This window comes from Procambarus clarkii, chromosome 16 (genome assembly GCF_040958095.1).
Source record: "Procambarus clarkii isolate CNS0578487 chromosome 16, FALCON_Pclarkii_2.0, whole genome shotgun sequence".
Classification (NCBI taxonomy): domain Eukaryota; kingdom Metazoa; phylum Arthropoda; class Malacostraca; order Decapoda; family Cambaridae; genus Procambarus; species Procambarus clarkii.
The window spans coordinates 28,476,477-28,502,046 of NC_091165.1; the positions used below are offsets into that span (position 1 = coordinate 28,476,477).

A 25,570-nucleotide genomic window follows, 5' to 3' on the forward strand; every position below is an offset into this window, starting at 1 on the left:
GAGATTCATTTGAAACGATCAAGGAACTTGACTAATGTGTTGTTATATTTATAGGTGGATAATAGAGAAGAACACGGTCTCTAAGATGTTCATATTATGGAGGTGCGTCACAGCGTCTTGCTAAGCCTGTACGTTCAGGAAATTAGAAGTTTGGAAAGTAACTGGAGTTTTCTTTGCTTTCCTTAGCTGAAAGGTTCGACGACTGCAAGACCTCAGTATGCCGAACAAAATTCTTAAATTCTTAATTCAGTGTGTTGCACAGTTGCAGAGTTATTCATATTTTAAATCACGATGTTTGTCAACTACTTGTCTGACCGAACACCTGAAGGAATTAAAACCTTTTTTTCGGTTCATCTCTATGCATCCCGGACATTTTCGAATGCGAAATCAGAGCCATTACAGTGCGTAACATCTTTCGCGGTAAGGGAAGCCATTAAGGTTCAGTAAATATTCGACACTTTTCTGGAACGAAGTCAACATTGGGGAGGTCCTGCTGGGCTACGCGCCTGCTCTATTTATTTTATGTATAGCTGATATCAGCAGGGTACGAGACAACCTGTCCTCCTACAAAGAACGTATCTTTTAGCTCGTATGCGTTACATAAGACCAAAAATTGTCGTACTAGAAAATGGAAGCGGTTCGCGAAATGACGTTCTGTCCCGTTTTCTGTTTTGGGTCCTCTGGTAGGTTAGGAGAGGACACTTTACATTGACCATTTTCTTGGCGTTGGGAAACTTTAGGAGGGCGGGCTGCGGTGGACGTATCAGTCACATGGATGCCATCCATTTAGAAGACCAGCTTGGAACACGTGGCTAAGATTTCTGGTAATACATAGTGATGCAGATTGTAATTAAAGTTTTGGTAATACTGTTTAAGTCTACAGCGTACAACATGCTTTCATAGAAGAAATTGATTATATAATTCCCGTTGTCAGGGACAAGAAGCCTATACATATACTTATCGAGGTCCCCTATAGACCCCTATAGTTTAGGCCAACTACTGACCATTCGTAAGATGCAAGCCACAACAACTGCCTAACTCTAGCACCTATTTTACTGCTAGGTGAAGAGTTGCATCAGGTGAAAGGAAACGTGCCTAACCGTTTCTGTCCTCCCTGAGGATTAAACCCGTGTCCCTCGGTTGTGAGCCAAGGGTGTAGACTATTGTGCAGCATGGTTGCCTATATACAGAGTGAAAACAATAATACACCAAGGACTTCAACACAGCTCTGAAGAGCTGAGACCAAGTGGAAATCTACACTAAGCCATTGCAAATACCATGCAAGAGCCACGTATCTATGGATCATCCAAAAAGGCAGAAGCGAAGGGAAGTACTGAAATCCATTTTTTATGTGTTATTTAAACGATTGATGGGGGGGGGGGGATCGTGCCGTGATCTTCATTGATGTCAAGTTGTCTGCCACTAGTCAACCTCTCGAATACATTGCTGTAATTAGCATTAAGAAAACAGTGCAATAACTAATTAGTTTACTTGCAAATTCTGCACGACAATTATTTTGAAGGTAGAACTATTTGAAAATGAAATATACAAACATCGTTAGAAATCCCAACTAATTAAAACTAATTACATTAGTTGCAGAGAGAACCCAAGAACTGCTGCTCACCCTGGGGTTAATTCCCTAGCTGCTTGTTCCAAGGAGAAAGGATGAATAACCCGGAGTCAGTTCACGCTGTTGCCATGCACATAAGGGGAGATTTTGTATATCCTTGTCATTTATCATGGAGGGTGCGTGAGGCTAGTTATGTAAGTCGTCTCTCACCCGGCTAGTACATGGGTACACATCTGCCGGCTAGTACGTGGGTACATGTATGGCGGATAGATGGAAAAATAAAGTGATAGATGAACGGAAAAATGAATAGCTGGAATGATAATATCGATAAATAGACGAATGGATAGATAGATAGATAGATAGATGGTTGGCTAGAAATATTACGCTGGAGGTTCTTGCACTATTTTCTAGTACGACTATTTTTGGCCTTGTGTAACGCATACGGGCGAAAAGCGACGTTCTTTGTAAGAGGACATGTTGCCCACCAACTGATTCTCCCCTTAGCGATGGGTGAGGGGGAGGTCTATAGGAAAACGGAAATTATATAGCAACTAACACACCCCAAATGTAAATTGCTTGGCTTAAAGATTTATATTATTAAGAGTCCAGCACCTGAATCCATTATATAACTTTGTAAAGATTTTTACCACCGCCGACAAGATGAGTGTGGGGGGGGGGGGAGCCCTACATAAATTAAACTAAAAGCAAAGTGTGGACACTGCCATGCATGCGCGTACTTGCCTAAATAATATACTTTACTCCCCTTTCCCTTTTTGCATATAAAGTGTGAACACTGAGCAGTTAAAAAAATAAAGTGTTCGGGTCAGGATCATGAGTTAACACGTTACCACTATATTTAGAAAACATGCTCCATGAACTGAGGTTTTTAAGTGTGTCTGGAACGCTATAATTAACAAGTAACATTTCTTACTGTTAACAATAAATATCTACTTCACAGTTACATATTTAACGCAGCAACATTTTCTTCTTCTTAAATAAATTTGGTGACGGGGTGAGTCATGAAAGAGAGGCGCCTATTGGGACAAAAATACCTCGCATTCCTTACATAACTGAAGCACTGATATTAGATGACCCAGACTAGTGCTCAAGTGGTTATATCTGAGTTCAAGTATGTTCTGAAGTAATATGTATGGTCTAATTGTGGAGTAAGTGGCTGGAGAACACGGTTGAAAGTATGTTTAAGGAGAGCGAAGAATAGCCTAGCAAGATGTAATGATTATGTCGTGCTGTTAATATGAATTTATATCTATTTGTCTGGCTTCAAACACAAACACGTTACAATTTGATTGCAAGCTATTTAATACTAGTAATGAGGATAGAGTTTCAGAGGTAATTAAGCTGTTTACTGCAGTGTTTCCAATAATTTTGAGTGGTACAAGAAAAAAGCAACACTTAAATTTGTAAGGTGGATGCCCTAATTATTGACTAATACTCTCACGTGTTACCGTTGGACTGACATACAAGCACTTCATGCCCAACCTCATACAGAATCTGAATTGAAAGACCTGTTAGTGTATATGGTTTGTGTGATGCTTCCTGCTTGAAGATTGTGTGTCCAAGGGCACTTAATTTAGCAGCAAGCTAAAAAGTGTGGGGTTGTGTGTGATTAGTTTCTTGGTTGGGAAATAAAGGGTCATGATGTGAAAGATAATGTTTACTAGGGAGGTAGGAAGTGCTGCACTTTTTCACCTGTGCACATCTGGTACAATCCCAAAATTTAACATGGGTGTCTGTCCACTTAATTCATCCAGGATTACCACTTCCATTGCGCATGTGTTATAATAATTCAATTAATACAATGTTATTTTCAGAATCTCGCAGAACTCCTATCGTGAGAATTTAATATATTCCTTTTAGAATGTTAGGTATACTTAGTTCTATCAGCATGTTGAAAACTTTTGTAGTTATATTGGAGCGCTCAGTATAATTCCGATGGTTTAATTTTGCATTTTTTCCAGTATCATCACTTTTCATATGATACAGGACTGAGACTGCTGCAAAATCATCTCTTGGGGACTTTATTTTTAAGCTAAGTACACACTTTTAGATATTCTAATATTTGGACCGTATAGAAGTGCAAAAATCTGTCTTTATATTTTGTATCAAATCATGCAATCGCAGGTCAGGTATATGGAAATGAGATTTCAAAGCATTTGAAATAAGACACAAAGTTAATTATTAATCTAGTTTTTGTGGTCCATTTCGCAATTACCATTTTATTTTTTCGGAGACAGTTTTTTGCGTGGAGATTTACAAGTCCAAGGCGTTCACAAGCCTTGTGTATGCAATTTAAGACTGCATCTGACAGTTGGTTTGATATGTATAATAATATCATCTGCATAGCTAATAGTAACGTTCTGGGGACTTAGGATTGATTGTTGTAATTTATTAATGCATACAACAAAGCCGGCCTGATTGTTTTAATTTTGTTTCACTTTTGTGACCTTGAAACAGTGCAGAGGACTTTCGGTTGGTAAGTATTTATATTAGTAATTGTCTACAAATATCCATTTTATACAGTATTTTATACAATAATTCATACAATATGACCTCTCTGCTAGCAATATCAAAGGCATTTTTTTCAAACAAAAAAATGTTGTATATTTGCATCTTTGATCACCATGATCTGCGAGAAAGGATTCCTGTGAGGGTCTTGCGGCGCAGTGATCACCGAACTCGACTCACAACCGAAAGGTTCCGGAAACGTTTTAACAAGTTAAACATCTGATGTCTCTGTTCACCTGGCAATAAATTGATATACAGCCAACTGTTGTGGATTGCATCCTGAGGAAGGTCATTCGTTGGCCTTGAGGGGACTTCGATGAGCTTAAACGCTTCCTCTCCCCGAATGTGGTAAATACGAAACAAAATGTATTCTGCATTTGGTCAGATGTCTCAGATGTGTGTGTGTGTGTATTTACTATTTGTATCTGCAGAATCGAGCTATTAGCTCTTGGACCCCGCCTTTCTAACCAATTTATTTTTTCCTCTATGTCTACTACATATATTTCTCTCTAACACACACGTCCTCTGGAAGCAGCTGCCTAACTCTCAGGTATATATTTTCTGCTAAGTGAACAGGGGTACCAGGGTGGAAGAAACTCTTCCCCCCATTTGTTTCTGCCTCTGCCGGGGATTAAACCCGGCTCCTTAGGACTACGACCCCAGAGCGCTGTCCACTCAGCCGCGAGGCCTTGTGTGTGTGTGTGTGTGTGTGTGTGTGTGTGTGTGTGTGTGTGTGTGTGTGTGTGTGTGTGTGTGTGTGTGTGTGAGAGAGAGAGGGAGAGAGATGGTGGCTGGCTCTCCAGTGTTGTGGTGTCCGACGTCACTTGGGTAGACATGCCGGCGCCGTTGGCCGCCCGGTAACAGCGGCTGCAACCCTTTGAGGGTCGCAGAGGAGACCTCGTCCACTTTTGCTTTCATTGCCTGGCCGTCATACGATATGCTTGCCCGAGGCCCGCCCACAAAGGAGGATGTATCTAGCCCTCAACGCCATAACCTAAACAGACGGATGCAGCAGCAACTTGCTATATATATATATTGTAAACATAATTTGTGGGTAATTATTTAGCATGCCAATGAATACCGGGTTAAGAAGTATTCTGTTGCGACAGTATTTTCGACTGACATAATTTTGTTTTACTCTAAGCATTCTCGTTGTCCGTTTTGTCACGCTCATTCATTGTATTCAGCAGCGTCACTCATCCTGTGAGTGAACATATAGCGTCACTCATCCTGTGAGTGAACATATAGCGTCACTCATCCTGTGAGTGAACATATAGCGTCACTCATCCTGTGAGTGAACATATAGCGTCACTCATCCTGTGAGTGAACATATAGCGTCACTCATCCTGTGAGTGAACATATAGCGTCACTCATCCTGTGGGTGAACATATAGCGTCACTCATCCTGTGAGTGAACATACCGCTCAGTAGCAGTACTGGGCAGCGTCATTCATCCTGTGAGTGAACATACCCCACAGTAGCAGTACTGGGCAGCGTCACTCATCCTGTGAGTGAACATACCGCTCAGTAGCAGTACTGGGCAGCGTCACTCATCTTGTGAGTGAACATACCCCACAGTAGCAGTACTGGGCAGCGTCACTCATCCTGTGAGTGAACATACTGCCATGGCAAGCGCAGTCGTTTGCATATATGTGTTAAAATACGTAGAGGCAAGAAATTGCCATTAAAGATCCTATGGCAATGTTATTAAACAGTTTGCTTATATTCTTCAGGTAGGTTGTTTGAACCTGCCCTGACTAAACACAATTTGTTGTTTACGTTAATGACCTTATCGACAAAAATTGCTGAAGTTTAGGGAAATTAAAAACCACCGCAATATTGACGCTTCATGGGGGATTAATGAATACCAGCTCCGGTAGATTAGGTAGGTTGTTGTGGTGATTTAGGGAGCGACTACGATCGTGGGATCGGAACAGAACCTGTCTAGGTTCTGACGCGTCCTGGGAGGGGGAAAAACCGTTGCATTTTTTACGGAGTGGTAATTGAGAGAACGCGGGCTAGTGGTGTTCGTTGACAGTTGCTAGCCGGCTTATCCTGAATGGGCCACGGACACTAGTACGTGGCTTTGTGTACCACAACATTGAGCTTCTTCTGTTTATTTTTCTTGACATGGTTCATTAAGTCCTGACTAACCCTTAGATTTTGCATTGAAAAATAATTTCTTGGCACAATTAATATCGTAGATGTTCAAAAACTCGAATGTGGATAAACTGCTTTGGTTTAGGCTACGGCGGCCTGCAGGTCCTTGATTTGAAACACGCCGAGAGGAAATGTAATTGGTAGCCGACTCCTTTGATATCTTGATTATATGGTGTATTGACCTTTTCTAAATATGGTCCAATTCACTTCTAAATCGGTGATATATCGAGTCGTGTGTGTGTGTGTGGAGACCAAAGTGCGCTTGTTCTAACAGTGGAAGTCTGTGATGACGCCACCAGGCCTGGCAGGGAGGGAGGGAGGGAGGGGGTGGAGATAGCGCTATAAACAGCTGGCTATATTAATTGGAGTTACTCATGCCTGAGACCATGCTAAATGATCCTGGCTAAATAATGTGAGGACCAGCTGCTAACATGTCATCTTATACATAAATATAGCCATACATTTTGAATGTTTGGCTGTGATGAGCCTAATCTGCCAGATAAGACTACAGATCAAGCATACATGAGAGTAATTTAGGTAATCTGCTCCCAGATGAGATCTTTCAAAGCTTTACAGTTTCAATTAATAGATAAGGTTTGTATTGGCATCCAAGGTCAAGCATGTTTATCGAGACAAGAAAAAATACATCTCAAAGGGATAGAGTAGCTTAGGCTATTTCTACCCCGCCTATTGGCATCCATATTATTCTACCATATTGCCTCTGCCAGCCAACAGAGCAGAGTTACCGCATTATAATCTCCCACGTTCCTCCCAGCCCCAGCGGATCTCACCCCAAGCCCTTCTCATGTTACACTATTAATTTCACTCTAATACAGTCTAACGCTGTATTGTAACAGCGTAAGTCAACATACAGATACATGTTGACTTACGCTGTTCTCTGTGCCAACAAAGTAGAGCCATATAATACCATGGTTTAATTAGCCATATTGCTGTTAATTCTCAGCCATATTACAAAGGTGATGTTACTCTTCAGCTATATACCATGATGATGTTATTTCTCAGCCATATTGCTATTATGTTACTTATCAGTCATGCTGTTCAATATTTCTCAGCTGTACTCACCTAGGTGTGCTTGCGGGGTGGTTGAGCTTTGGCTCTTTGGTCCCGCCTCTCAAATGGCATTATTATGGTTCTGATATGTGTACTAAATCATATATTCCCTTTAATCTATAGAGAATATATGGGAATATATTCCCATATATTCTCTCTCTCTCTCTCTCTCTCTCTCTCTCTCTCTCTCTCTCTCTCTCTCTCTCTCTCTCTCTCTCTCTCTCTCTCTCTCTCTCTCTCTCTCTCTCTCTCTCTCTCTCTCTCTCTCTCTCTCTCTCTCTCTCTCTCTCTCTCTTGTTTCTGACTTACCTTAGTTTTTCCTGACTCCAGTCATCATCATCTCTCTGTAGTTCTGTAATTAGAGTGCGAATGACGTTCCCCTCTCATTGACTATTATTTAGGTAATGTTCTCTTTGTTTGGCAATGGCTATGCTCAAGTCATCCCTCTCACTGGATATTTCATGCCATAATCACACTTTCATTTGTTTCGTTTCCCTCGATAGTTCTTGTTCTATTTCATGTGTGCTCTCACCGTGGTAATTTTGCTCAGTCATTTACTCTCTCTTTCTATGGCTGAACCTGCGTCCAAATTTATCCTGAACTGGATAAACTTGCTGCTAGGGCGTTCGCGCACTCCATTTGTTTATCTCATTTTGATGGCCCCCCATAGTACACCTCTCTGATGTTCCCATGGTCACTGGCTCACCATAGTACACCTCTCTGATGTTCCCATGGTCACTGGCTCACCATAGTACACCTCTCTGATGTTTCCATGGTCACTGGCTCACCATAGAACACCTCTCTGATGTTTCCATGGTCACTGGCTCACCATAGTACACCTCTCTGATGTTCCCATGGTCACTGGCTCACCATAGTACATCTCTCTGATGTTTCCATGGTCACTGGCTCACCATAGCACATCTCTCCGATGTTCCCATGGTCACTGGCTCACCATAGTACACCTCTCTGATGTTCCCATGGTCACTGGCTCACCATAGCATGCCCTGTCTAGTCTCGTACTCTCCGTGGACACTGCCTTAGACATCACACTAGCTCAGCGAGGTCAGGACGCCTCACAATACCTGTTTACAGTGACAGCTGAAGCTTAGTTGGTGCTGGTAGTGCATTTTTACCTTTATTTGTCACACTATATTGTATTTTCAACATAGTTCAATTGAATTGTTCAATAGATGAGATAAAGAGACATAAGAGTCTACTTGAACAGTGTGTTTACTCAACTATATGTGCTTTCAGGGGCGAGCTTCAGCTCGTGGGCCTTAATTTACAATAGGCTACTAAAATGGCGTATGGCCGTATTGCTCCTTCACATTGTTGCCAATCATGCGTTTATAGGCTATGGATTCTGCAATGAAATGAAGACTTTTTATAATATTATTGCACCCAGGTGCATATACACTCTTGTTTCGACATGTAGTGTTTCCTAACACATAATAACTCTCTATATAGATATTTCTATTATTTCAGCAAAACCTTTCCTGCCCGAAACACTGCGCGTACTAGTGGCTTTACAAGATTGTAATTACTATCCTATGTATCCTCACACTCCCAATGTACCTTCTTGTTTATATATAAATAAATAAATAAATAAATAAATAAATAAATAAATAAATAAATATTGAACTCTCGATCACTCGTTTGAAGCAGATTCATCTACTTTTGATATTAACATCTTAGACACGTGTCTGGAGGGTGGGGTTGAGGGCGCGTGTTGGCATTGAGGACGACTACTGAGAATTTGGGGGTGGCCGAGTGCTGGACTTCTTGGTACAGAGGCGGGTGGGAACTACCCAAGTGCAACCTGCAACACATCAACCCTCTCTCTTTGTTAGTTGCTAACTCCCAACCTTTGTTGCAACCGTCGGTGTGTTAATTGTTAAACACTAATTCTCACCTTTGTTGCAACGATTTGTGTGTTTGTTGCTAACCACTGACTCCCACTTTTGTTGCAACCGTTTGTGTGTTAGTTGCTAACTTCTAACTCCCACCTGTGTTGCAACCATTGGTGTGTTTGTTGCAACCATTTGTGTGTTTGTTGCTAACCACTAACTCTCACTTTTGTTGCAACCACCTGTGTGTTTGTTGCAACAACTTGTGTGTTTGTTGCTAACCACTAACTCTCACCTGTGTTGCAACCATTGGTGTGTTTGTTGCTAACCACTAACTCTCACCTGTGTTGCAACCATTGGTGTGTTTGTTGCTAACCACTAACTCTCACCTGTGTTGCAACCACCTGTGTGTTTGTTGCAACAACTTGTGTGTTTGTTGCTAACCACTAACTCTCACCTTTGTTGCAACCATCTGTGTGTTTGTTGCTAACTTCTAACTACTAAGAAGAACCAACAATTGTCCCTACACAACAATGCTTTCGTCAGTTTGGACGTTTTCAACAGCAGCGTCCGAACTGAGGTGCTTTCCTTGGATGTTTACAACTCGATTTATACGCATTCTTAAACGAATGAGCATCGCTCTCAGTTGTGAGTTTGCCCGCGTTCGTACGTTTATAGTTGAACAAAACTACTTCTAATTAGACGCGGTGGCGTCTAATTATATATATATATATATATATATATATATATATATATATATATATATATATATATATATATATATATATATATATATATACGCTGTTTATATAGACGTTTATATAGTATGTTTATATAGGCGCGTTTATAGACGTGTTTATATACTGTGTTTATATAGACGCTGTGGCGTCTATATAAAATAATATATAAACTAAATAATGCTGTTAGAGCTAAAACTTAATTTTTTTTTATTATATTGACTCGTTTAGACAAGGAACCTGTCAAGACTAGTAGCGAGGCACAGCAAGCAGTTCGCTGCCTTTATTCAAGAAATCAAATTATAATTAATATAAAAAAGAGCTAGGAACGTCGTAGCAGAAACGACTAAAATAAGATTAAGAAGTTTGCATGAGTGAATAAGTTTGCATAAGATTAAAAAGCTGTGCATAAGTGAATAATGGATGAAACTACTCATTTAAAAATGTTTCATATAAAAATGTTATAAAAAATGTTTCATATAAAAATGTTATATAAACCCAGCTTTATATAACTCAAATGTTGAAAACAAAACAAGGAGCATAATAAACATGTCAAGAACATGATGTATCTATGATAAAGTACTGATGACAAACAATGGGATCAAACCTCCGTCCCTGGAAACATTCTCTGTAACTAGCTGACACTGTAATTATAAGTTGTGAAGGATAGATGAAAGTGTTAATGCAATAATCTACGTTGAGGTCTGATAAAGATCTTTTGTGCCCTCTGTAATCCTTTTTGCGCTACCTCGCTCACAGGATGAGTATGGGGCGCACAATAGGCTAGCCGCCTCCGATGGCTACAATCAAAATCCCTGAATAAAACTGTCGGAATATTTTTGAGCTCATCATGGTTGAGTTGGTAGTGCCTGTTCCTGGGGAGTTTAGGGATGCTGATTTGATCCTATCGTATGGTCTGAGAAAAGTCTGAGAAATTGTTTCCGTCTCAAGAAAACTGAAACAAAATAGTTATTATGACGCTTAAGTACAGCAAGCACAGCAAAGTCAGATGCCAGTATGATCTTATTGAAGTCGGTTATAGAAAGGATCGGGCCAAGGACAGGAGTGGATCATGTGACAAGATATTTGTAAGAATTATTTAAATCGACCGGCATATATTCGTTTTAATTTCTATAGTTTTCGCGTGTGGACTGATATGGTTTTACATTAAGTAAGTCAATCTGTTATTAAACTTTAGTCTCACACTCACGACAGCAGGCCACTCGGCTACGAACCTTCATAAGTTTGGAGGTATCCCGAAAACTCATCCTCAAGGAAGGCAACATTAGGTGCCTTATATATTAATTAAACTGCTAGCTCCACCCCATGTTTTGACCCTGTGCTTACCCTGATCGCTCGGGCTCAAACCAGTATGGTTCACTTCTCCAAACTCCCGTCTATAGTTTAGTTTAATTGATTTATTATAGACCTCATACCTTTGCAAGTGGCAGACGCGCATACCCATCCTATGAGTGACAGACCCAAATACCTATGTTGTGAATAAGTGGCTGATCCCTTGCTCATTCTGTGGGTAAGTGGCAGAAAGGTTTCAGACACGATGGGTACGAGTACTGGACCCACAATGATCATTTTGCTTAGCAGTTTAAGTTTCCGTTGAACTAGCTACATATAATTTTAATTTGCCATTCATGCTCCCGTGCCCGTGGGCGGCGGTGAAAAGGTCGGTCACGCGCACGCTCTGCTACCCACAGCGGGCATAATTATAGATACTTTATAAAGGTTTCTTGTGGTATGCTATTGTTAGTGATGTCCTGAAATTTTGCTCGGTAGTGGTATGTTGGAAATTTCCAACCCCCCAAACTAACCGAAATTCTAGAACATACTAGGAACGATTGCATCAGTCGCCACCCGTTCGTGGTGGCTATTTTTTTCCCCCTAGCACTTGATAGAAACTCCGTTGTCAATCTGCTTTGATCTGCGTTTGATTATCTTAGATAGAGTTTAAGTAACGTTCATAGTAATCGAGAAGAATAAATTCGCCTATAAATTCGCATTTACCTTCATTCATTAGAAAATTTGCACCGAAAATTTGTGCCCTGATTATCAGCTGGTGGGAGGACGAGCGGCCCCGCCACGCAGCGGTGGCTGAGCCCCCCGACGATTCAATTTCTTTATTTATTATGCACCCCATACCCATCCCGTGGGCGGTGGTGTAAAGGATTACAGATGCACATAATCAGTTCAGGAACTGGACGAGATAGCTGACGCCTCGCCGCGCTCCCAGAAAAGCACCATATTTGTGCTTATAGCCACAGAATTGTCTCACACGGAGGTACAAGTTGAGCTGCAGTGTCAGGCCGTTGAACGGATCCCTGTATATCCAGTTGACGCAGTCTCCAAAGACGTATCCCGGTTGTATAGCTTTCAATTCATTTGTTAAGAGCTCGTAACATTAAAATTTCAATCGGATTATGAGGCATATATTAACATCAAACCCCAGTAAGCCTCTCTCCCTTTCATTATGTATTATTTCCTGTATTATACTGCTAATATAGTAGGCTGTTGCAATTGGTACATTGTATTACCCCGGCAGATCTATGTTGGCGACGTGAGAGAGGATCTACTGGTTCCAACACGTTGGAATTCAGGGTTAGAGTACAGGACGCAATGACCTCGGAGTCAACCTTTACTGCTGAGATCACCTGATGACTACTCTCGTGTTATGCTAGGCTAGAATCTCCAGTCCAGCTAAGCTGAAAATGAATCAGTGGTAGAGTAACCTACTAACCCTATGACCCTCATTTATTTATTATTAACATTGAATTTATTATAAATTACATACATTATATAAATTAACCTTATAGAATAACCCTCCAAAATGTGTTATGGGAAGCGGCTTTAGAATTTATAGAATCTACAGTTCATTTATTATACATTAACAGGATTGTTGTATTTACTAGAATTTAAATGCATATAATCATAGAGATCCATAGGTCACTGGGTTCTCTCATTTAGAATAGAATTCTGGTCCTTTGAGCATATTAGAAATATATATTATGTTATTAGAATATAATTTAGAGTCAGATTTCCCCACATGGTACGTACATCGAACACACACACACACACACACACATATATACAGGGGGGCCTGGTGACTGAGTGGACAGCGCTCGGTGTTCATAATCTTAGGATCCGGGGATCGATCCCCGGCGATGGCGGAAACAAATGGCCAGTTTCTTTCATCCTGATGCCCCGGTTCACCTAGCAGTAAATAGGTACCTGGGAGTTAGACAGCTGCTACGCGCTGCTTCCTAGGTGTGTGTGTGTGTGTGTAGGGAAAAAACAAAAGTTGATTGACAGTTGAGAGGCGGGCCGAAAGAGCCAGAGCTCAACCCACAACTAGGTGAATACACACACACACACACACGAAAGGCGAGGTCCAAGAGCTAATAGGTCGATTTTGCAAGCACAAATAGTAAACACTCACCATAGGCTATACCGGATATAGACACAGTGAGGGCCAGAGGTTAAGCAGGAACTTGAAGTGGTTGGGCACCATTCCTTGCCACCCCCCCCCCTCGTCCCATCCCAAATCCTTATTTTGACCCCTTCCCAGTGCTATATAGTCGTAATGGCTTGGCGCTTTCCCCCCCTGATAGTTCCCTTGAACTGGGCGGCCCGCTAGCCTCCTCTCAAGAGTTCGATGCCTAAACATATCTTTTGTAAACAAATCCACAAGGGCCGTGACGAGGGTTCGAACCTACGTCCGAGAGGATCCCGAGATTTCTGTGAGTAATATCTTTTGTCTTGTACAAACATATCTAAACATATCTTTTGCTCTTGCTCGGCTCAGCCTTAAATACCTCTACCGCTAGGTGAACAGGCCCATTATATGATAGGAAACGCGCCCAATCATTTCTCTCCCGCCCGGGATTCGAATCCTGAATTCCCGATTTCGAGTAGAGAACGAACCGAACTGTCCTACCGGAACCCTATATAAATAACATTATTTGAAACATGCGCAAGGAATTTTTGTTTAAAATGATATTTTTTTTTTTTGCTAATTGTAAGAAAATGAAATTGGAAATAATTCTTGTCTCTTCTATATCATAAAAAAACAGGCATTGCTTATAACACAAACTATAACATGCAACATTTTGGGCTATATTACACTACCAAGACGTACGGAAGTGATATTTAAGGATTCCGGCTTGAACCGTGTCAAGGCTTGTGAGCCACATGGCTGGCCCTCCGGGATCCTGAGTACAAGATGTCTCTCTCAATACGAGAGGAGAAGCCAGAACCCGACACCTATGGTCTCTGAGAGTTACTGTAAGGCTCACAACCACTTGCTCTATCAACTGCCATTTGCTGACGTCCAAGAGCTGTTTTTATCCTAGTATTCCTAGAACTGACGAAAGAAGAGACCGAGAATACATCCAGGAGATACATCCAGCAGATGTATCATCTAGATCACTGCTCTGTTGAGGCGCTGAAAAGTAAAAGTGACAGCCTTAGGCTATTTGACATTACCTGGTAATGTCAAATAGCCTAAACATTACCAGGTCTCTATTTGACATTACCAGGTCTCTATTTGACATTACCAGGTCTCTATTTGACATTACCAGGTCTCTGATAATGTCAAATAGCCTAAAACTAAGTTTTATTAATAAAGCTCATGCACCAGGGATAGCAGGCGCTGTGGAAGTAAATGTATCGTTGGCCCAATTCTCTTTAATTTGATTCCTTCCTCATGGTTGGCGACGCCACCTGCCTGACCACCACTGAAGAAGGTTCAGGTATCAACCAGGATGGAAGTAGGTGTAATCCCCACCAGTTGGCTACCATTCTTTCAGGTATTTATTGTGATCCATTCTGAGCGGCGGACGGGACTGTGAGGATACTGGATTCCATACCAGGACTGGAATGTCTTGCATTCCAGCCCAGGGAGCTCTCACCGTGTAGGCAGTGCACGCATATAAGCCAGCTTCCAAATGGATGTAAATACACTTGTACTTAGTGTGAACTGGGTCACCATGGCAGAAGCCCACTACAATGTAGACGGTGTTCGAGTATAGACATGCACTGCTAAAATTAAGTGCACTGCTTGGGGGACACTCACGGCTGCGAAGTGGGCCATCTGGTGTGTCGTTTAACATAGTAGCTTTGGGCTATTATCGCCACAGTTGGGATGTCTCAGATGAATTATTTTTGTTTTTCATGTTGGTTTTGGTCTGGGTACTGTGGCTGGAAACCAACTCGCTGACTAGATCAGTGCCAGTGGGATCGTTTCTGTTCAACGAATCTCTAAGGAGTTCTTGTGGGATTTCTTTTGCAATGCCATTAGATGCAGAATAGGAGGAAAAATAAGCCAGTATTGCAATTCTCTCTTGGCATTGCAAATGGTGGGACGTATCTATCTTGAGGTTATCTTGAGATGATTTCAGGATACAGGCCCGGTCCTCGACTAGGCCTCCTTTTTGTTACACCCCCCCCCCCAGGAAGCAGCCCGTAGCAGCTGTCTAACTCCCAGGTACCTATTTAATGCTAGGTAACAGGGGCATCAGGGTGAAAGAAACATTTTGCCAATTTGTCTCCGCCTTCACCGGGAATCGAACCCGGAATCTCAGGATTACGAATCTGAAGCGCTGTCCATCCAGCTGTCAAGGGCCCCTAAGCGCCTTGGTGTAAGCTGGCATAATATATCTAAACTTAGGTACAGAACTGCTGACACTTATCTTAGTTCATTTCACGTATGAATTATGTTTTTCAGAAGCCAATTTTCATTTTAATTTTGGTTATTTATTGTGGATATTTTCGTATAAGTTCGTCACTTTCACCGAAAGTTGCGGAATAGTGGATAATGATTATGGGTTGAGTCACGTGACCATATGCGTATATATTTATGACGCTAGTATAAAGGCATAATACTTCTTTATGTTATTATAACTTATTAAAAGTGAAAATTGTTACACCACCAGAAATTACCATAATGTGTTGCTTGTTTGTGTAAGGAGCTGCGAACAGATTATATAGTCACTGGCAGCAGCATCACTACTGCCCCAACAGGTCGTGTTGGATCCTAACTTGAATAATACTTTCCAATTTGTCAATATTTTGAAAAAATGGAGGAGATACGTGGTGAGGAAGGGAGGGAATTATCAGTGAAAAGCACCAAGCCATTACGACTATATAGGACTTGGAAGGGGGTCAGGATTAGTATTTGGGATGGGACGGGGGAGAGGAATGGTGCCCAACCACATGGACGGTCGGAGGTTGAACGCCGACCTGCAGGCCCCAAGTGGCCAGTTACCCGGTGAGGCTGAACTCAACCAATTTTGCTTGTAATACAAGGGGGACAGGTTGACGAATGGACGGGTGGGACGGGTTCATGATGGGATGGGTTGGCGAAGGAACAAACTCAAGAGGTGACTGATATCACGCGGGAACGTTTACGCTCAGGGTACTGTGACATCACCAGGGGCGGCGCACCGCTCTGCCCGACAATACCCACTGGAGGTGTCTCCTTGTTTTCTTTTGTTTCCTGTAATATGTATATATATATATATATATATACATATATATATATATATATATGTATATATATATATATATATATATATATATATATATATACATATATATATATATATATATATATATATACATATATATATATATATATATATATATATATATATATATATATATATATATATATATATATATATAAAGAACAAGATGAAAATATTTGACTACTATGCAGTTAAAACAAGAGAGATAATTATCAGGGAAAAGCGCCAAGCCATTGCGACTATATAGCACTTGGAAGGTATCAGGATAAGGATTTGAGATGGGAGGGAGGGTAGGAATAGTGCCCAACCACTTGGACGGTCGGGGATTGAACGCCGACCTGCATGAAGCGAGACCGTCGCTCTACCGTCCAGCCCAAGTGATTGGACAGTTAAAACAAGAGTAGAAAAGTTTTATTCAATATCAGCTTTTTCCTACGGGCAGACATGTTTTCCTAAACATGTCTGCCCGCGACAAATACGAAGTTAAACAAAGGTCTTATGACTTAGAACACAAATTATGCTATGGCCTACGATAATTATAGAATTAGTTCACCACAAATATAAACGGCTTAGCTGAAAGATCATTCAGATGCAGTTTCTGCGTCGGTCAAGTGACTTGGTAACGTTTCCACCATCGCCCAGATGGGCTTTCACCGTCAATGATAAGTTATTTAAATTAAATTCTTGCTTTCTTAAACAAGAACCCAACGGTTAGCAAGGAGCGCCAACGGTCACCGAAGAGTACAGCGGTACTGGGAAAGCCCATACCGCAAGGGCAAAGTTTCCAGGAGTGGCTAACACAAGACATGGAGTAGATTGCGATTAATCAACGATATTTGTGTTATGTTATTGCCTGTATTTTGATGAGATAACACTGGGAATATGCAACTCGCATTTATTAATTCATTTAGCGACAGGAGGCACTTATTTGTAAGGTCATTAGGTAGTTTTACTTGTTTGAAAAGTGGAAATCCAGGACGCCCGCTATTTTCAGGCATGCAGCAAGTGCTAGTCACGGGGTATTGGCTGTAGAAGCGAAAACCTGCGACCAATGTGTATTGAAGCCTCTGCTTCGGCCCCTCTAGACAATGTTGTCGAAAAAGTTGTTAGCCTACTTTTGTATCAACTAAATTTAATAGAACGTTTCATGGTGAACGCCTGTGTTATTTTAACTAATATAATAATTACGTTATTATTTAAAATAAATTTAAGAACGTTCCATGGTTGCGAGGGCCATCTGCTAAAGATGGCTATACAATACTGTTTTCTTTCTCTTACTAGGAATACTTCTCTCTCAAGTTTTAGTTGATTTCTAATGTTTGATGAAATAACACGGAAGGGTAAGATAATCGCATTACGCAGACTACACATGAACACCTGACAAGACATAACTTAAGAATATAAACCCACCTCATTTCTTGCAAGTTAATTTTAAAGTTTTTGCCCCCAAAGTACATTTTATATATGAGTGAACATACCGCCATGACAACATGGCCAGTATCTCATTGTTAGCAACACTGCTCGCTATAAATAGAAGCGGCCATGAGTAGGCAAATAGGCCTTCGGCAGTTTCCGAAATTTTTATGTTCCTTTACGGCCTTAATTAGTGTTATTACGCACTTACTGCGTTATCTAGGAATTACTTAATGCTGGAATAAATATAGTTACAATTATATGAAAATGTAACGAGGTGATATCTAATAATAGTTTTGCAAATCAAATGACATAATAACAAATATAATGGAAAACAAATTGGAATTTTATAAAAAAAAACTCATAATTAAGTGAGTTTTCTCACAATGGCTTCATAACCAGTAACGGCTCATTAGAGCCTCTGGCAACAGGATCGCTGCAAGCCTTCACGCCCTCTCTCTATTACAAAATATGACAACTTAATTTTTATTTCGTTTATGCAAAAATTTTGCTGCCCTCTGCCGTTACCTAAATTACAACTTTTGTTTACGTTGCTCGTGGTAGCTAGTAAGTTGCCCCTGTTATGTTCTCTCACTCATCATTCCTGAAGGGTAGACGTGTGTGGTCTTACGATCTTAACTTGATGCAAAAGAAAGCAGATATGTTACTAAGGGAAGAAATAGGAACGTTCGAGTTCTGACGTCAACGCCAAGGCTAAGATGCTCTCTCAAGATGAACAACCATCGACTTCCGGTGCCTTAAATATAAGTATCTTACGTTCTGAAAGAAGCTGCCTGGTTCACTCAGTATGAGTTCCTGCATTTATACGCTTTTCTAGCTATATAAACTATTCCTCCCCCTCCCCCCTCCTTGTCCCATCCCAAATCCTTATCCTGACCCCTTCCCAGTGCTACAAAATCGTAATGGCTTGGCGCCTCCCCCTGATAATACAAAAATAGCTCTATAAACTGCAGTCCTGACAATTACTTCATATGTTAAATATTGAATCAATATCACTAGCTGATCTTGACTGGGGCAATCGTGAAGAATCTAGGGTATGGTGGACGACTGCGGCATCATAGGCTACGTGACTCTCTCCACGCTTGCTGCACAAGAGGCGCCCCGCCAATCTTCGTTTCATTCTCATAATAAACGCAGTTCCTTATTTGTCGTGGTCGAGTGGGATAGTTATAGGAAACCTAATAAGGGTGGAAATAACATTAATTAAAATGGCATGGGGCTCACAATGCCCATATAGAATATTGGGTAGATACTTTTAGAAAGTGATTTAATTCACGGCAAATTCGAAATGTAGAATGGCGAAGTTTCGATTTCTAATGACTTTAAAGTTTGGAAAGCTTTCAATTCAATTTAGATATTGTTATTCTTGATAAACTAAAGGAAGGTAACTAGTGCCAAAAGTAACAATATCGCTATCGATAACGAAGTCGTACAGCAGAAAACAACTGACATTCGAGAGGCTTTTGAAAATGGACGTCATATAGAAATACATAGTGGTGGACGTAGCATTTTTTTTTACCCTAAGATATCCATATTGATAACCATATTATCAACGTTTTATTTTAAGGTAAAAATTATATGCAGTAGAAGCCAATGTTACTGTAGTATCATCCTGGCATGAACATTGCTCTCACATTTCACTTGTGAGTACAGATACAGATAACATGCTACAGATAACTTGTAGCATGTTACACGACTACACGACTTGAACAGATAACATGCTAAGGGGCGGGCTAAGAGGCTTTACATCATGGAATGTGTAATCAATACCAATCAGATCCGCATCCTGTTCTATCAAACTCACATTAGCGATATCGTGTGTTCGTGATATATGCAACTTGTGTCCACAAACGTCAGAATTGATAAATGACATAAGCAACCAGTGCTTTATTATGATAAGCGCTGAGTTTTCACATGGATAGTGATATAATGAATTTTGAACACCATTTATTTGCAAACATTTTCAAAGTTGTACCATCATCTAAGCATCAATTTTATTGTTAAAATTAATTGTGTATACAAGGGAAGGAACATAATGTTAGCAAGCTATACATCTTGCTGCTCCATGTAAGATGCAGACGCATTTCAAATTTGCGGTGCAGTACTTGCATGACGCAGATTGATCAAGAATGCAGTGAACCCTGTACTTTCATTCGTGAGAAATGAGGCAAGAAATAGATGTGTTATATTAAGAGTTGTGTAGCATTTAGTATGACGTTGCCCAACAATGAGCAGCGTCTTATTGAGAACACAGAGCACTTCTGTCATGTTTATATTAATTTTATTTTCATATCGGCGTACTTATTACAAATTTTAAAACAGTAATTTATATTCGTATTAATTTGCGCTACAAGTGCATGAGTATAATAGAAAAAGCCGCAGAATGCTTATGAGAACCCATGCAAATCAACTATTTATAACCACCCAAACCCACTTATGTCTAAAACAGTCCAGCGATTCCGCTTCTATTATTACTTTGTAATATGTTCTATAAATCAACAGCCTAAGGTTTACAAGAGCGTAATTCCTCTAAATATGTTTTTGTAATGGCCGATAAATAAGATTATATACTCTTCATAATCATCTTAACTCGCCTGATCAGTCTATCCCTAGAAAACCCTAATGTAAACACAGACTACAAGACCAGACAATGAAAAACAACTGAAAAGCTGCAGAAACAATCCGTGTGTGTTCTACTATTGTAAGATCAGATACTCCGGTGGGGGGTGTTACGTTTCTCTGCCTCGCTGGGCCCTACGTGTTGCTAGGTGCCCGGCTGTCAACCGGACCAAGTCATCGACCACTTCACCGCCCCTGCAAGACTCATCGTTAAGTGTGATCTGGAGTGGATTCGGAACGTATACACACACACACACGAGTTCACGTATTATGTTTGACAATAATGTAGTATATTTGGCCTTCTTGTCCCTTGCAAGTGTTATCTAGTCGTAATGGCTCAAGTGTTCAATCCTAATAATTATTACCTTACCTTCCATTATTTTCAATAAGAATACAAACCAGGTACCATACGAGACATGGTACTACAGTTACCCAGCATTGGAAAATCTGTTTTCACTTTCTGTTTACCTATATTTTCGACAGATTTTATATATGAGTACGAGAGGTGTTTCAAGATATATTTTATAGGTCGCTAAGAATCAGTGTTGGCTACTGAGGACGGGAATAATGGGTGAGAATAACGCTAAAATGTTTGAAAAGAGGTTTGGTTTATCACTAATATGCACACTATTGTATAAATGCAAAATAATCAATGCCGTGTGGCAGCTTGAGAGAGAGAGAGAGAGAGAGAGAGAGAGAGAGAGAGAGAGAGAGAGAGAGAGAGAGAGAGAGAGAGAGAGAGAGAGAGAGAGAGAGAGAGAGAGAGAGAGAGAGAGAGAGAGAGAGAGAGAGAGAGAGAGAGAGAGAGAGAGAGAGAGAGAGAGAGAGAGAGGGAGAGATACAGAGACAGAGAGACAGAGAGACAGAGAGAGAGAGCGCCAGCCAGCCAGCCAGCCAGCCAGCCAAGAGCAGCGAGTGTCAAACCACAAGCAGCAAGTGATAATCCACGAACAACCGTCACGCTAGGATCAATGAGTGTTCAACCAGGAGCTGCAAACATGAAACCAGGAAGCTGAAGACTTAAGATGAAATATTCGAGAGTTGAATGAACCTTGCGGGTCTCTCCCATGGCCTTTGCCGCGGACCAGCTACCATCGACCAGTACATTGGTCGCCAGTCGTCTCACAGTTCCGGGAAGGGGGGTAGCAGATCTGTTAATATGGACCTGGCCGTATATATTATACAGGATCCCACAATCATCAGTTTAAGCCCTTCCTGAGGGCTGAATTCACTCAGGAATTCATTTTGAATTGAGACTCAATTCATCCCTCATGAATTGAGTTCATGACTCTTGTGCTAATAGGCCAGTTCATTAAGCAGTGTTACGCTTTCAGTTAGCGAACATACTGCCTTAGAAACCCACACTTCATCCTAAAGAGTTGATAATTCAGTGGCTGTATGCAAAGGCTATTTTAAGGAAGTCAAACACTAATAGCCTATTATACCCGTACGAGGCTGTGTGTGGTAAGGTTATCTAGGTAAGCACATAAAAGAATTTGTCAAATACACTTGTACAGGTACACGCGTTATTGTTTTCAGTTACCTCTTTCGCTCAGGAATTCTATATGTTTACCAGATAATTAGAGAAAACAAGTTGGTTGTTAGCCTCAGCCAGTTTTCACGTATGAAGCATGTAGGGCATGGGAGTGTCATAGGTCTGTCGAGAATGCCACCATTGCCACACTTTAACAAATATCGGCACCTCCCACTCGTTCGAGTTTAATGAAATACATTCTGAAATGTCTGTTGTGATGTCCGTAGATTTATTTAAGATTCAGGATTTCATTCACTCATGTTCTTGAGGATATCCTCATAATGCACTCACAATTTGCCACTGCAGGCTACTACATACGGCCCTGTATGACTAACCATCCTGCGAGATGGGGACTTTTAGTAACAGTGCTACCTTATTCACTCTTGTGTTGATGATATCCTCATAATGTACCCAGAGTCTGTCAGTGCAGACTGCTTATCACATGCCTCTGCATGACTAACCATCCTGTGTGATGGGGATTTTTAGCACCACGTAGCTAGTTTGTTGACACACTCTGCACTCCCATTCATATGTTGACCAAACCACACACTAGAAAGTGAAGAGACGACGGCGTTTCGGTCCGTCCTGGATCATTATCAAGTCGATTGTGATGAGAGGAAGGAGGTAAAGGCAGTAAATAGGCAAGAGAGGTGAGGAGAAGGAAATCTTAGAGGAAGAAGAAGCCAGGCAACAGGTACGGAAGGTAAGGTGTAATAAAGGAGGTAATAATAGAAATAAGAAAGGGATCGTAAGATAAAACACGAAAAAGAAAAAGAAGTTTAGAACATTTGAGTATATACTGTGAAAGGGAAGTGTCAACAGCAACAAAGCCAGGATTCAGGTTCATGTTGGGTATGTTGTGTATCAGAGGCGATTACACAAGACGGCGTCTGTGTAGAGTAGAGGCAGAAAAGATTATTTTGGAGGAAGACCAATCAATAGTATGATTAGAATCCCTAACATGACAGAAGAGAGCATTGTATCCCCCCTTCATATAGTCTAGGGCAGCTGCACAAATGCATGTGTACCTAAATGAAAATGATATAATTTATCTGAGACTGAGGGTGGAGATAGAAGATAGAGAGCGGGGGAAGGAGAATGGTGGAAAGGGGGAGAGACGGGAAGAGTAGAGAGCGAGGAAGATGGAGGAAGAAAGGTGAAGAGGGGAAGAGAGATGAGATTGGGGGGGAGAAGTGATGGGGGAGAGACCCGGGCGCAGCCGGCTACACCCTCCAGTAAGTTACAAATAAAAGGTTTAGTTATGTACATTTGTGCAGTATGCATTACACTGTAATGTATAATGTAATGTAAGTCTGTCGTGTCCTTCGATCATTTTCTATCCTTTATATTGTCCTTTATATTGTCACCCAACATTGCCTCTCAAGGCAATAAATTTCGCTACTCTGAGCATGTGTCAATGTACTCCAGATATGATCACCTTTGTGGTATACCACTGGTAGGAACATGACTGATTATTGTGGTACACGACCCTTGTGGTATACACTGGTGGGAACATGACTGATTATTGTGGTACACCACTGGTGGGAACATGACTGACCTTTATGGTACACGACCCTTGTGGTATACACTGGTGGGAACATGACTGATTATTGTGGTACACCACTGGTGGGAACATGACTGACCTTTATGGTACACGACCCTTGTGGTATACACTGGTGGGAACATGACTGATTATTGTGGTACACCACTGGTGGGAACATGACTGACCTTTATGGTACACGACCCTTGTGGTATACACTGGTGGGAACATGACTGATTATTGTGGTACACCACTGGTGGGAACATGACTGACCTTTATGGTACACGACCCTTGTGGTATACACTGGTGGGAACATGACTGATTATTGTGGTACACCACTGGTGGGAACATGACTGACCTTTATGGTACACGACCCTTGTGGTATACACTGGTGGGAACATGACTGATTATTGTGGTACACCACTGGTGGGAACATGACTGACCTTTATGGTACACGACCCTTGTGGTATACACTGGTGGGAACATGACTGATTATTGTGGTACACCACTGGTGGGAACATGACTGACCTTTATGGTACACGACCCTTGTGGTATACACTGGTGGGAACATGACTGATTATTGTGGTACACCACTGGTGGGAACATGACTGACCTTTATGGTACACGACCCTTGTGGTATACACTGGTGGGAACATGACTGACCTTTATGGTACACGGCCCTTGTGGTATACACTGGTGGGAACATGACTGATTATTGTGGTACACCACTGGTGGGATTATGACTGACCTTTATGGTACGAGGGTCACCCTTGGCCACGTCCCAGGACAAACCCTTGCGGCATTCAATGGTTACGTCCCAGGACTAGCCCTTGAGTAGTAGTTCCAAGACTAAGTCATGTGGCGCTGCGTCGGTTACAACCAGACATTCTCACGTGTTGATAAAAGTCAGCGGGGTTTTTATGTGCAGAAATTAAACTTTCCTAGTGCACAGTAATTGTAGTCGTATCTCAGCTGAATAGTCTCGGGCCGATTCCCGAGGCAGGAAATCTCAACTGTTGCATTCTGGGGAAGTGTGTGAAGTTATATATTCGTCTATACAATGAGCATAGTGAAAACAAAAATATTATGAAATCTACGCATTTCAATTTTACTGCCTTGATATCATATTTGTATAGACTTCGTTTGGAGGTTTTTATCTTTATTACATAAAATCTTGTAAGTTTCGTGGGGTGTGGGTGTAGATCATGGAGTATAGTAGGTACTGGGTCAGAGGGCGTAGTCGGGTATATGGTTCGTAAAGGATGCACGTGATTGGTAGAGTTTGTAAGTGATTAGAGATTAAGGTGGTGTACATGAGGGCTACCGTTCAGATCTGAGATACTAGTTAGAATAATTGTAAGCCTGGTGAACTTGGTGAGAGAACACCACCTGTCCAGCAAAAAGAGCAGAAGTGAGATAGGAGAAATGATAATGCAGTGAAAGTAAAAGGTGGACTAGGCTACCCCAGGGCTCGGCGCTAGGACCCATACTGTTTCCGTGTCAGTGACCAAACTGAGAGTTGTTCTTGTAAACAGGATTACAGACACTCTTAAAGTTTCATGTGGACCAAGCATCAGAGTGATTTTAATGAAGTTTTTAATGTTTCATATCGACATAAAATGCAAGAAAATTAAGAATACAATAATTATGCTACTTTCTGATTATATTTTTTTGTGAGTGGATAGGCAAGCAGGAGGGTTACTAGGTAGATAAAATATTGAAGTTCTTGCGAGGCAGGATCAAGTATAAATAATATTTGGGATTTACGGCTCATGCTCTGTGATGATATGGAAAATTGGTTTACTGAGAACTATATAAATGAAGTATTTTCCCCTGTAAATTGATGTAAATATGATCTTTATATTTTATATTATTTAATAATGACAAGAAAAGTAAGCTGATGGTGAGCTTGCTGGCGGTGGTGAGTAGGCTGATGGTGAATGGGCGTGTGTAATGATGGGCTGATGGTGTAGTGAGTGGGCTGGTGGTGAGTGGGA

At 41.1% G+C, this 25,570-nt stretch overlaps 1 long non-coding RNA gene across 1 annotated transcript in view; it reads left to right on the forward strand.

Annotated features, from left to right (window-relative positions):
• The window catches only part of LOC138365193 (uncharacterized), a 39,687-nt gene that overhangs the window by 12,892 nt on the left and 1,225 nt on the right, over nt 1-25,570 (forward strand). The gene's annotated exons all lie outside the window — the stretch shown is intronic.